General features: G+C 41.2%; 1 protein-coding gene across 1 annotated transcript in view; it reads left to right on the forward strand.

Moving 5' to 3' along the window:
- Positions 1 to 4,672, forward strand: part of tmem245 (transmembrane protein 245) — a 189,094-nt gene extending 184,422 nt beyond the window's left edge. Inside the window, exon 18 of the mRNA XM_053326548.1 lies at positions 4,660 to 4,672. The gene's annotated coding sequence lies outside the window, so the exon portion shown is untranslated. The remainder of the gene's footprint in view (positions 1 to 4,659) is intronic.
- Positions 4,673 to 15,213: the final 10,541 nt, after the last annotated feature.

The following is a 15,213-nucleotide window of genomic DNA, read 5'->3' on the forward strand; positions in this document are numbered from 1 at the left end:
TCTGCAGAACCATTACCTCTGCCTTGTGGATTTACCTTGATTTATTGCTTTTGTTTTCATCATTCTCTGCAGTGTAGCTCAATACAGATGTAGTTGCCTATAGAAATGATTCATAATTTATTTCATGTTTGCAGCTTTCCTGGCCCACTGTGGTCAGGTGGAGAATTGGGAGCAGAGAGAGGAAGTGAGAGGGAGGGAAAAAGTTAGACTACACATGTAGAAAGAGATGGACAAAGAAGTTGGAGGTAAAATAGAAAGGTACTGTAGAGAGTGGAACAGAACCACAGAGGAGCAGAGAGGCAGAAAGATGAATAGAGACATACAAGAGGCAGAGAGAGGTTAAAGGGATAGTTCGGGTTTTTTGACGTGAAGTTGTATGACATCCTCACCATCAGTGTCGTGCATCAGCAGTGGCTTTTCCCCCACTGTGTCCTGTGAGCGGAGTTCTGGCCCTTTGGCTTTTGGTGTTGAAGAAAGTAGTTCCGGCTAGTTTCTGGGGTCACAAAGATAAAGCGTTTTGCTTCGAAAAACAATATGTGTTCAAAAGAGTAATACATTTGCGTCACAAAATCGTTGTCCGTAAAAAAGTCAGACTTCACAATCACTTAGCACTATTTTCCCTCCCTTCGTATCACTGCGCGCTGCCGCCTGTTGACAGCTGGGCACCTTTCCATCAGCTGTTTCACGGTGCTCAGATGGTAAACGTAAATATGTCTGACTATGAAACGAGTGATGAAGACATTCCTTTTACCACAGAGCCAAAGGGAAACCTTTATGAATGGTATATCACGCAGTCTATAATCAAATACAATATAATTAAATGCATCCTTATTCTTCTCTAACATACATATTGTAGATCAAATTCTTACACAAAGTAAAATAAACTGCATTAAATATACTGTAGGACTCACAGGGGAAAAGATATCGAGGAAGCAAATAGAGTAATTGAAATTATTTAGCAGTACATTTTATATTATAGTGAACTACAGGGTAAGTTTCTCCTTTTAAGTCCTTTCAGAGAACAATACCATATGCAGTAGGCAGCTTCACATGCATAATAAACCTGTGCATTAGGCCTTTGATATTGCCTTCATGCTCTATCTGCGTGCTCTTGAATTTTTCCCACGCTGCTGCAGAGTGAACCTCGCCACTATAGGTTACATTTTCTTTCATGTCATGAAGAATATTCATTGTGATTTACTGAACTTTGGCCTCCGCATTGCTCCTGCTGCATGTTTTTATTTGACTAAAGACATTAGCAATGCAGGAAAAAAATTCATTCAAAAATGAATCTCTCTGATCCAGTAGTGTCTCTATTGTTAATTATAGGCATTACAGGTCTAAAAGATCAGGTCCACAGATCAAACTGCTTTTATCTGTTTTCATTTTTAGGAGGGATTTTTTTCAGTTATTTGGGGGGAAAAGCATGCTGTAACACATATATGTAGACTTATTCAATAAATTAATAACTTCAACTTTTCTATCCACCTACACTTTAAAATAATCTAAAATTCATTTTCCTAGTAAAGGAAAGAAAAAGGGAACCTTTCAGCTAATAAGAGATGAAACTAGAAACATAATGCCAAAATAATAAGAACAAGAGGAAAAGTTCCCCTGCACAGGCAAACTTCCCTTTTTTACATTTGATATCGCTATATGAATAAATTAGCCACATGCCATACGATGACAACAGTTAAATAAACTGTTTGCTCATTTACTAAAACAAGGTGACAACTGTATGACTGCAGACAAGGACGTTTGGTCAATAATATCCAAGTTACACATACAAAAAGCACAATGGTGCTAATGGTTCATCTCAGATAAGCATGAGCAGCTTAGAGGTAAGCCCCTCTTGAAAGATACATTTTACTCTGTTGCTCTGCATGCATCAACACACACACACCGCTTCACGACCTTAAATGCCCTGCTGGACCCCCTCATAGCAACATGATAAGCAGACAGACGATTAGTATTTATGGGTACTAAGTGCTGCCTTCTCAGCGGAATGAGGTCCACTCCATTCACTCTCACTAGTGCAACTAGCGTGCCTTCCTCAAGCAGAGTCTGTCTCAGTTTCAGTGCACCATTAATCAATAATTTGAATTAAGAACTAACAAGCTGAAGTGATGATTTCACAAAGAAAAAGTACACGAAGAATAAAAAGTGCCTTCAATTTAAATGCAAAACCTCATCCCTCTTTCTCGGGGTGTGTTTGCATGCTGACTAAAGTATGTTTGTCAGTTGGAGTTGTTATTTTTCTCTGCAGCATACGCCTCAATGGGCTGTCTGTCTTTTTGGATCGAGCTGGGCAAGACAAATTGACAGCTTCACACACACACACACACACACACACACACACACACACACACACACACACACACACACACACATATCTATATCTACATGATATCATGTACATTTTCTTTCCTTATCCTGTAGAGGGTCACGGAGGAGCTGGAGCCAATCTCAGCTGACATTGGGGGAGAGGCAGGGTACAACCTGGACAGGTAGCCAGTCAATCATAGGGCTAGCATACAGAGACAGACAGTCATTCACACTCGCTATCACACCTATGGGAAATTTAAGGTCACCAGTTAACCTAACCAGCATGCTTTGGGTCTGTGCTGGCTGGAGAACCCAGAGAAAACCCACGCAGGCACGGGGAGAATTTGGCCTGTGCATTCAAATCCAGAACCTTCTTGATGTGAGACTACAGTGCAGCTGATAGACTGAGTGACATTTTATTTTCAGGACTTAAATGAACACAGGGAGCCGCTGCAATGCTTGAGGGTGGATAGATTCCATATTAGACTACACCCGCAGCGGCCTTTGTTGCTGTCGTGCAACTGTCTATCTATGTTGGATTCAATGACTATTACTGACGGAGTTGCTGAGAGAGCCAAAGCAACAGAACAAAGACAGGATATAGATATGTAGGTGCAGTATGGCGGTCATCCACACGGCTCTTTGAGTTCAATCCTGCATAAAAACTGCAGCAGATTTAGTCGAGGATTCATCTTGAAAGCAACACTGTAATACAGTACGTAATTGGATCTATTGTAATAGAAAATTCCTTTCTCTCAGACAATTGGATGTCAGACCCTTCCTGGATCAAAATGTGAAAAGGGGGGGGAAAAAATGCAAATGTCTCATAAAATCTTCACTTAGTATGGATCAACAGCATAGCCCAAAAAGAAAAAGAAAAAAAAAGGCAACTTTGATCATGGTTATAGTTTTAAAGGAGATAGTTTGAATAGAAATGTGTTTAATTAGGACGTGTAAGGTCTGCAACATTTTCCATTTTGTGCACATGAATAAAATGACATAATGTGCAAAGAGAGAGAACAGCAAAAGCCACAGGAAGAGCTGACTTTGGAGATTTTCCCTTCCAGTAGTCTAATATTACACGGCAAGAGAGGAGGAGGAGGAGGAGGAGGAGGAGGAGGAGGAGGAGGAGAGAAGCTGTGTGGAAGAAAAATAGAGGAGAGAGGAAAGAGGGATCATGCTCTACCCTTCACCTCCTGCCCATCTCTATCTCTCCTTGGTTGAAGGTTTCTATAGGCTGCATGTCACATACTCTCTTTTTTGTCCATTCTGCTTCCTTTGTCTCCATCTTTTACTCTTCCCCTCTTTATTTCATCCTTTCCTCTCTTGTCCCCAGGCTACATATCACATACTGTACATTTCACCCGTTTCTCCTCCACAAATTCCTTCCCTCCAGACGTTCTCCCCCTCTTCCACCTTCCTACCATGACCAGTTGTCCTCTACTCTCCTCTTTACTTTTTGTCTCCTCCTCTTCCATTTCCGCCTTTCTCCTCCTCCAGTCTTCTCTCCACTTTTTTTTGTCTCCTCCCTCTCCTCCATTCCCACCATTCTCCTCCTCCACTCCCTCCCAGCTTTCCCCTCTCCTCCCTTCCCTCCTGCTGTTGTCCTCTACCTTGGCTCCCCTCCTCCTCCTCCTCTTCCCTCTTTTATTATACCCCTCCTTCCCTCCGCCTCTCCTCTCCGTCCCAGTCCCAGGGCTCGTTAAACAATATCCACATTCACCTGACATCATCTGCAGAGAGCCGCCTAGTTGACAATGTGTGTGTGTGTGTGTGTGTGTGTGTGTGTGTGTGTGTGTGCAAGAGACAGTATGTATGGTTGCAGTCTCATTTTAAAGACTGCAAGTTTGCATTCATTACTTTACAAAGGAAATTATGAGAGAAAGAGAGAGTGAGAAAGACAAAGTAAACTGATTCGTAGTGAAACTCAGAGATAAAGAGACAATTTTTGTTTTCAAGGAGTTTGGCAGTAGACGTTTATCACTGCAGAACAATTGGTATTCACAAGAGTTAAGCACACAAGCTGTTGGTCTACAGAAAAGCACCCCCACCCGTCTTACCCACCACAAACACACAGTTCTCCTATTGTGTCCAATTTCAAACTCTTTGCCTGCGATCACTCATACAGTAACTTCACCTTCTATATTTTCAAACTCTCTTTTCTTGTCATTTTCCCCCTTATTCCTTTGTTTTGTCTACAGATCTTTCTTTCCCCCTTTTCTTTTCTCTCTCCCTCTCTCACTCTTCCTCTCCATATATCCTTTGATGTTGGCTCATACCTGCTGTCACATACCACCTGTTCATAACCAGTTGCATGAACCTATAACCAGAAAGCTTTTTTTTTTAGTTTTTGGCATACACCTGACACAATGTCCAGTTGGTGCTACATTCAACATGTCTTAAATGTCCTGTTGTCTATACCTGAACATTTGAGTTACAGTAAATTTGACTTTTCTTTTTCTTTCATAACAGTTTTCTGGAAACATTTTTGAAGCCTCAGTTTGTTACTGCTTGCTGCAATCTTGCAAGTTGTTTGGAGCCAGAAAATTTGGGTGACAGAGCAGAGTCTAGGTAAAGCTGAAGTAGGATAAACAAGCAGCAACCACCACAGCTGAATATGACAGATTGATAAAACCTGTCCATCAAAACAAGCTCTCCACGAAATGCACTTCTCTTCAAAGACCCAAAGAAATAAAAAGATCATTTTAAGTTTTTACCTGTCTCTTGGCATGTCAAAAACATTTCTGAGTATTACTGTATATCAAAGTTGTTCTTTTTTTTGGTGAAACATTAAAATATTTTTGATGACTTATCATACAATCAGGGTATATAAGAATAGAGGAGCAACATCAAAGCAGGACGTATGTGTTCAGATCACTTGGCAAAAACTTTCAAAAGAGCACAGTTACTGTCCACTTTATTCATGTTTTCCTCCATCAATGGAGTATGAGTTGAGACTTGTGCTTGCTGGGCTATATCCATTTTTGGATGATCCAGTTCCCTCTTGAACTAATACCCCAAGCACATATTCTATTTACTATAAAGTACAGTAAGTCACATTATGCAGGCTGCCATTTCACTGGCCTTTAAGCTTTAATATCTTCTTTAAAAACATCCATACAAGATACATACTGGAAAAGTAAGTTTTTCTATACATACTTCACATTCTTGAGGTGATGATGTATCGACTTTGTTGAGAGATGTTTGGGGGTTTCTTTTTCACAAAAATTCAATCCGAAGTTTTCGTAAGAACTGCATCTTAAGGCAATTCCACCTGGGCTTTAACATTCAGCTGTGGTTTTTGCTGCTTGATTTTTTTCAATCTGACTCGGCTCTGATCTTTATTGTGGTCATTTCAGTTCAATTCAGTGAAACTCTTTTCTGTTTTAATATGTCCTGTGTGACATTGCTCCGCTTTGCTCTTTGTGTTTCTGGTCTTTTTCCCTCTCTCTCTCCTCTGTGTTTTCTTTGATCCAAAGCAATAGGTGAGTTGAAAGGTTAGCCTGTTGTCTGGCCATGACTACTCTTAAGTCCTGAACAGAAACGTGAGCATTGCTACAAACTAAAGGAGAGAGGCCAGAACGTGTGTGTGTGTGTGTGTGTGTGCATGCGTGTGTGTTCTCCCAGGTGATGGAGCATGGACGAGAGAGATACTCGTTTGATCCCTGGAACAAAGAGAGAGGGGAGGGCAAAGGAGAGAGCAGCAGAGAGAGAGACAGCGGCAGGGCGAGAGACAGAGAGAGACAGGAAGGGAGAGAGATGAATGAGAGAGACAGATAGCTGAAGGGTGGAAGAGAGCGACAGACAGGAGGGAAAGAGAGAGAGAGAGAGAGAGCGAGGGAGAGAGAGAGACAGGGGGTTAGAAGGGATCAGGCCTCATGAGAACAGAGCTTTGTTGAAGGGGGTTTGAAGATCACGAGCAGCTTTGTCAAACAGAGTGAGAAGGGAAGGAAAAATGTTGTGTCCAAAAACTGTTAAGAGCACACACACCCGTAATTGTAACAGATAATTATGTTGTTTAATGTTTCATGCAACATGGGAGAAAAATCTCAGTTTTAAGGGTCGGTTCACAGTTGAAAAAGTGTTCTCAATTAAATAGCTATACCATCTCTTCCCACATTGTTCCGTACTTTGGATAATCCACCAACCTCAGTTGGTGAGCAGTTTTTAAATGAGGAATTAGTCCCCAAGTAAACTGTTTACAGCAACATCAACATATGGATTATCCAGAGAGCAAGGATACTGAATCCAGAAAGTTGTAAATGTAATTTTAAATGATGTGAGCACCACAAATCCATCAATTCTGTCTCACTGAAACTACAGTATGTTTAGGTTTTTACAATAATTGATAGAATTTAATGCTACAATGTACAATTTTTCAACATAATGAGAACACATTTTTAATGAATATAAAATTGAAAAATGTTCCTACTGAACGAATATGCAAAATGTCCATGACAAAACATTCGCTTCAACATTTGCTCTTGCAATAAAATATCCACTTTTAGTAACTGAAGCATGATTGATGCTTTTATGGTTATGTTTTGGCATTTATAGCACTTTAAGGAAAGGGAAAAAGTTAACAGCATCTCCACTTCATGCTACTATGTAGAAGTGAAGTCAACAGTTGTCATGTTGTTTGTGTAATGTCATTTGGAGCCAGAGGCACAATAGAGTCAGGTGGCGGGATGAGAGCCAAAAGGACACGCCCCCTTAGCCGTCTGAAGCTTGAGAGCGGCTGTCACAGCTGATAATCACACCCCCTTTTTATAGTGACAAATAACTAATCAAAAACAAATGAATCAAAGTTAAATGAGCACTTGGACAATTATCAGTATGATATGAACTACCTACAAAAAAAGAAAACATCATAACATGGAGGGAGTGGGATTTATGACCTAAACTGCAGCCAATCTGCATTTTGAGAGGAAATTCAAGCAGAACTACAACCCGACCCCGGATAAGCGGCAGAAGACGGATGGACGGAGGACAGTACAGTTTGATGAAAGTGCAAAGATTCAATGTAAGCTGAACACCAACACAACATACAACAGACAACCAGTATACTAGTGCACAAGTGTGGATGTAGTAGTTGTTGGAAACTCCTGTACTTGCACAGGATTCACACTGACTGATAAATTCAACACAAGACTCTCAGCACATGCAGTGTATGTGTGTGTGTGTGTGTGTGTGTGTATTATCAAAACAGTCTACACTCAGATATGCAGAAACACTTCAAAGAATAGCAAACAACCCGTTTATAGAATCTCCACAATATCAAACATCCCAACAACAAATGTTTTCAGAGTCATAAAAAAACACAATGCACATTAACAGCACACACACACACACACACACACTAGAGTAGTTCCCTTATGCAATGACCTTTCTCCTAGCAAACTCCTCCACAACATCTCTAAAGTCCAGGTCTCTGACAGGTTCAAACTCTGTTGCCAGTAATGATAAAAAGGACTTCAGGCTCATTTTTGATTCTCCCCAAATGAGAAAATGAGCGCTCCCCCTCACAGTTTGTCACCGGCAACGTGAGGAACATCCTCAAAGCCACATAAACATTAGAGAAGACTAACTGCAGCCAAACTTCAACATGGTTTCAGCATGTTTGAGGGTGACTTGTCTGTTTCAGCCAACATGAAGAACCGGAACTGCAGACACGTAAAACACGCTGTTCCGCCTACGGGACGGACCGGAGGTTGGGAGGTAGCCACACGTTCTTCTTAATGTTTTAAACACCAACCCTTAAACATGTATATTCATGCCGTGCATTGTTGGAAAGCTTAGATTCTCCTGATTCATTCAAGACCACTCACGACTTATATGGTTGCTCACAGCCGTAATAGTATTAGCGGTTAGCTCGGCTAGCCACTCAGCTAAAGTAAGCTAACAGCTATAATGCTACATACCTTCAAAGTCTTCTCTTTATCCACAACGATCATCTTATGGCTCAGCACTTTCTGTACAGCTCGCCAAGTATCCATTCTGCTGAAATATGAAATCCGTTTCCATAAAACCAGAATACTTTCCTCAATAGGTCCATGTATTTAGTCCAACACGAAACGTAATACACGCGGAACAAACCATATCCGGTCCGTTTACGTAATTTCCTGACTCACGCGTGCATCTGTGGGACACGTGACTGTTTCATACGACACCACACACCAGCCAATCAGTGCTTAGGATGAGGCAGCACATGTCTCCAAAGCCAATGAGGACAACGTGGGAGACAATAGGTGCGTGTATTAACAGAGACATTATAATAAGAGCCTTAGAAGGACTTTGGTATTAATCGTCTATCTATGGCATTAATGAGGTCTACTTACAAGAAGAAAAAAAACACCAAGTGACGGAGGCCTCTGGGTATTTTTTCTTCTTCTTCTTTTTTTTCTCTTCCCAATTCAAGGCTCCCGTATACCTCCAAATCACAATCACTTGCCACTTGACCCCCCCCCAAAAAAAAAAAAAAATTTTCATCGGATCTGCATGATTCACGTAGGTCATCTATTTTGGTTTCAAAACGGCGAATTTCGCCGAAAGGTGAGTGATTTTCATGTCTGCATGATACAGTCAGTGTGTTGGAGGCAGATATCTTGAGGGGGTTATATTACAAGATGGGAAAATAAAACTATCTGGGCTACATACCACCAGTAATAAATGAGACAATGTTTTTTTGTGATTTGAGTCAATCAAACCTTTACATCCCACCAAGACACGAGATTACAATATTTAAACTCAACATTAACATTCATCACACTACTATTGTTTTGTTTTGCTTTGTGCCATCGGACAGATTGATCTTCATGCTGTATGCACATTACTGTGTATTCCTTTACTGTGCCTATGTAATCAGTCCCAGAACACAGCAAACACTACCATCATTGCATTTTACTGATCAGAGCAAAAAAAAAAGCAAGTGAAATCATTTTACACCCAGCATGATCATCAAGGCTCCTGATCAGCAGGTCCTGATGTGAAAAATGTTTCGAAGTGCTGAAACAACTAAAAGGAGGCAGAAAGAGGAGAGGAGGTCGGAGAAGAAGAAAGAGCAGAGAACAGAGAGCAAAGTGGTGACACAGACACAGATATCAGAAAGGGTGTTTTAATGTACAATTAGATTTTTTCTTTTCATTGACGCTGTCCGGCTTTTTGTAAAAGTTAATATATGCATATTTACAAATGGTTTTATAATACATTTCTAAACAAAGACCATTGTGTGTTTCTTCTAATCTATTTAAAATTAAGTCCAGTCTTGTTCATATTATATATAACCTGTCCAAGGCCACAGCACACATTACAATTTGACTGGATCCCCTTCATATGAGGGGCCGTACAAGCCACAATTCATTCTGGCCATCTCACACACATACGTTCTCCTTACACGTACATATATTTTCACTCTCATATTTGTACATTTTTACTCATATATATATGTATATTTTCACTCTCATATTTATACATTTTCATACTATAAGTAATATATGTATGTAAAAGGAAAATGTATGTATGTTGAAAGAAAATATATTTATGTAAGAGAAATATGTATGCATATGTGAGTGAAAGTATAGTGGAAACGGAAGGAGTATAGTGGAAACAGAAGGCAGCATTTACCGTCTACATACTCTGGTACAGGTGGCGGTATACACTTAATATGCAATGGTTGCAACCCACCCCAGGGTCACGTAATGTATGCAGTCGGAGCGAGATGCGAGAAACGCTGAGTCTGGTACAAACATAGTGGAGACGGAGAAGTGACCAAGAAGCACAGAGAGAGGAGAAGGTTAGAAGAACAAAACATATAAAAGAAAGACTTTGACCAGATAAGGACCCACTGACACATGGGTGCGGTTTAATAACGGTGGAGGGACCGACGGAGAGACAGACGGAGACCTGGTGGAGGACCAGAGAGTGAAGGCGGACACTGCGGTACGAGACAGGTGAGTAACATCAGCGCTGCTTCACATAAACCGTTACCTGTTGACATTCAGCTCACTGTCTAGTTAGTCATGATATGTTGTTGTTGTGATGTTATCTGTAAAGTAGCAGAGTTGTTACTACAGCTGTTTGACGCTCTGCACGTTAACTTCGCAGCTAACGTTAGCAGTGCGCTAACGTAACCTACAACGAAGTTGCTATGTAGTTCCTCAATGTGTATCTGGTGTTTGTTCACTGCTTTCAAACTGTTTACTAGGGATGAGCGAGTACAGCATTATCTGTATGTTAACCCGGAAGTGGGTCGGGTTGTCCTGAAATGGGCGGGGCTTTAACCAGTATGTTATTTCAACACTAGAACTGCCAACATTCCAATATACCTAGAACCGCGGGAGGGGGTCATTTTTACCCCCTGACTCAACAGCGTCAGCAATCGCAAAGTTGTCATTTCTTGAAGCAGTAAAGTTGTTTATTTTCATCTATTTTTTAAGTAATAAGTAAGACAAAATAACTATTTAAATTTCAGTTTATGGGGTTTATTAATTTTAGGCCTACAATTGCTTATTTCATTACAGATCGAAAAGAGTCAGATAGGTCAAATTCGACTGCGTTGGGCTGTTAAATTGTTAATTAATTTAATTAGCCTAAAGTATTTAATTATTGTATTAGAAGAAAGTTAAAAGTTAAAACAGTTAAAAATAAATTTTGGATAATAATGTGTTGGTTTAATTACACTACTGGGAATAAAGAAACAGAGCGCTCACTATTTACACTTGCTTTATTTACAGATAGAACTGATCAAAAATTCACCAATAAACTATGGGCTACAACAAACAAACAACAAAATGATTAATACATTAAAATAATTTAACTACTGTAGAAGAAGAACAATTAAAAGTTAAAAACGAATTTTGGATAATAACACGTTTTATACAGGTGATAAATAAACGGAGCGCTATCTCTCTCGCACATGCACACACACACATATATTAAGGTTGGGAGATATGACAATATATAATAATAATTATAATGATAACGTAGATTTATAAAGCGCCTTTCAAGAGAACCAAGGACACTTTACCCATTGGGGCAAAATAAATAAAACAAAATATAAATATATGCTGTACATTGAGGCGAAATAAACCTGAACTGAACATGGCTTTCAATTTCCATTCACCAAACACCAACGCTGCCACAGCAAGCGTCAAGAACACTTAAAATAATTAATGAAAACTGCAACTATCAGCACACACACTGTAAACTTTGGCGGTGGACTGTCCACACACTGCACGTTGGCACTTCATGCAGGTTTTTGTGGTCTTTTTTTTGTACACTTACGTTTTATACCGCAATTCCCCCTCTTCTCCTCGGGCATGGTCAGCAAGATAGGCATTGGTGTATGTGTTGGCCTGGTGATGTGGTCACTGCGTAGTTGCTTGCAGAGCTCCAGGATGAACACTCACCTTGTTGTCTGTCTATGCAGCTCCGGTACAGGACCCAAGCGTTCATTGCAGCCATGTCCAGCATGTTGTAGAAGGCCGCGACGGGCCATCTTCTGGTAGCGGCTCGGGCATAGTATTGCATTAGCATCTTGTCCAGCACGTCAACTCCCACCTTCATCCTATTGTAGTAGTGGACAGTCTATGGCTTCTTTTTGGGGTCGTCGCCTATCTCCACGGATTTGTGCATGGTGCTAAGGATGTACACATTTCTTTTCCTTCCCCTGATAAATAGTGAGCGTTACCCTGTCGCTCTGCATCACTTGCGTGTGGTGCAGCGCAGCTTTCTGGTGTGCAGAAGAAGGCAGTGACCTTTTGTTTTTATTGGTTGTGCCCACCAGGCGTGTGTTTTTGGCCAGGAGTTTGTGGGCAAGTGGGAGTGATGTGAAAAAGTTGTCCGTTATAATGTTTCTCCCCTTCCCCAAAAAAAGGCTCCACCAGGAGGACCACACTCTCCCCTAGGCTCTGCGTTGCAGGGCGACTCGGATCCTTCCCCAGATAGGGATAGCCATTTACCATATATTTAGTCTCCACATCAGCAGCGAGCCACAACTTTCTGCCGAATTTGTCCGGTTTATTGGGCATGTACTGCGTAAAGGGGCAGCACGACTTAGTGGGGAACAGCTGTTTGTCAACAGTAATTTCTGCCCCTGGTTTGTAGGAGGCGATACTGTTACGGATCAGCCGGTCCCACACCTCACTGACCAGTGCAAACTTGTCACTTGACAGTCGGATGCGCCTGGTGTCTTTTTGGTCGAACCGCAGGTAGCGCATGATTTCCCTGTACCGGTTCCTGGACATGGTGGTGCTAATGAAGGGAAGGCCCCATTCTTTTGACCACAAATCCTCCACGTCGATGTTCCTCCCGTTGTGCACTCCCCTGGCTAAGAGGAGTGCAATGAATGCCTTGCTTCAGCTCCACCAGGCCCAACTCCCATTTTTCTGCTCCACACCGGCGCGCCTCTGCCACCGTGTAGTCACAGATGTGCTGCAGCATCACGCGATCCATCAAGCACATGAATGCACTCAGATGGTTATAAATGTTGCGGCGTGCGTATGTAGTTGGGCCAGCTGCTTCAGTCAAGATATTTTGTGACGATGCTCTCCCAGTGCGCAGTCCCGACTGTATGGGTCTCCAGACAGTGCCGTCCTTGCCAGTCTCATGCAGTGTGCACGGTTCCAGTGGTGGTTGAGCTGACACTAAAGAATATAAATATTTATAATTACTTTAGCTAGTAGGCTACAGTAAGATAGCTAGAAAATGCTAAATGGGATAGGTCTAACGAAAAAACTGTGTTTAACTAGACTGTGACCCATACCTGTCATATGCGCTGACACAGCGTCTGAGAGCTGCTGTGATACGGTGAGTAGTCCCTCTCCTGTCACCAGGAGCCTGGGCCTTTTTCGACTTGTTGGCTCCTCGTCCTCAGATGGAGATTCCTCGTCCGGTGTAAAAGAAGGGTCACTGACCTCTCCATCTGACTCTCCCTCACTCATGTCCTGGAGCATTGCGAGAGCTTCTTGGACATTCATCTTTCTGCTCCGGTACATCTTATCTATCTATCTTATCTATCTAGCTTATCTATGTATCTATCTTATTGATCTATTTAGCTATCTTATCTATCTCAATTTATCTTTCTATCTATCTCTATTTGTTTATATGTTTATCTGTCGGTCTATGCTCTATCTATCAAATCTACCTCTACAGCTGTCAAATTGTGTCTAAACAATAGGCGTCGCTAAGCAACCGGACTTTGCGGAAGTTTGGTTTTATAAGGGGTAAAAATTAACCCCTTGGCGGTTCGAGGTATAAATGATCATATTTTTTTTTCTTTTTATCCCACACCCCCCATAATTCACTAGATGATTAATAAACCCATTTTAGGATAAGTCATGGACTGAAAGATATTGGGGTTTTAATTTAACAGAGTTACATGCATTTGAAAAAGCCAGGGGGGTAAAAATGACCCCTTGGCAGTTCTAGTGCATGAGCATGATATAAGTTGATCAGAAATTGTTGTTGATTAGAAAACTATTTACAGGACAGTTTTCACATTATATGTAGAGCCCGTGTCAATCTAGATGCTGCTACAACAGTAATTACGGTAGGCTAAAGGCACTCATTTGGATTCGATTGGGCTGCCGTAATTACTGTATTAACAGTGCAACTTCATTTTAAAAGGCAGATTTCTCTCCCAGAGCATGCTCCGCTGCCGTAATACTCCCGGTGTGAGTTGACGCCGGGCAGAGGACGGAGGTAAACCGCGGTGCAGCCGTTCCGTGCCGCTGACGGACACGGTGGAAATCCCCAGTTGCTCAGCTGTAAGTCTGTGAGCCTGTAGCGTCTGCTCACCTGTAGCTCTCCTGGTTTCAGGCTCATTGAACTGGTTGAACACTGACCTCTGCCTCTTCCTCCCCCGCCAGGAGCAGAGCTACACCATTATAGTAATGACACATAAATAACATAATTACCTGTAAACCTGGTATAAATATGTTTACTACAGGAGGCATAGATCATGTTATTTCCCTCTGAATAACACTCCACTGTGTGAAGTTACTCCTCCCGTCTATCTGATCTTTTCTCTTCTTATGTCATAACAGGATGAAACTAACTGATATTAATAATATAAATAATATCAGAGTAGGCTGCTGTATGAAGCTTTCTTCCTAGATCTTTTAATATTCTCAATAAACTACTAACGTGACATCTATCACTGATAATAGAGGTTAGTTACTGTGAAGCTAGTGACGTTAGCAATGATGCTAACATCAGTTATACATACTGTAGACTAAATTACTCCTATGCTTTGACTTTGGCTTTAATAAGTATTTGGTCTCAACACCTTGTTAAATACTGCCAGGCTTATTATCACACTTGTTAATAAAACACATGCTACTGTACTATCAGAGCAATAAATGCTGCTTCCCAAACTGAAGCTAACTTACCGTCCTGCAGCAGACGCTTCAGACTCCGCCATGTTGGTCAGTTTGCGCAGTGGTTACGTCCGTTGCGGTTTCATGGACACGGTTAGGTGTAAAGTTTATGTGAGAAGTATATATGTGTATGTGAGAGTGAAAATATATGTATGTGTAAGGAGTATGTGTGTGAGAGTGAAAATATGTGTATATGTAAGGAGAATTTATGTATGTGAGAGTGAAAATATATGTATGTGTAAGGAGAATTTATCTGTGTGAGAGGAATGAATGAATTATGGCTTGTACGGCCCCTCATACCTTCATGCACATATGCACACTATATTATCACACTATATTATTAGGTACACAGTGAACCTCTATCTCTCCTTCAAACCTCAATTTATTCACCTTGACCAAAGACATTTTACTGCAGCATTCAACTGCTGTTTATTAATGGCTTTATATGTAGAGCAAAAAATATTACTTGCATATTCCTGTTTATGCTGATGTGAAAATTGCTGTTGCTGGC

The sequence above is a fragment of the Scomber japonicus genome, chromosome 10, assembly GCF_027409825.1.
Source record: "Scomber japonicus isolate fScoJap1 chromosome 10, fScoJap1.pri, whole genome shotgun sequence".
In the NCBI taxonomy this organism is placed as follows: domain Eukaryota; kingdom Metazoa; phylum Chordata; class Actinopteri; order Scombriformes; family Scombridae; genus Scomber; species Scomber japonicus.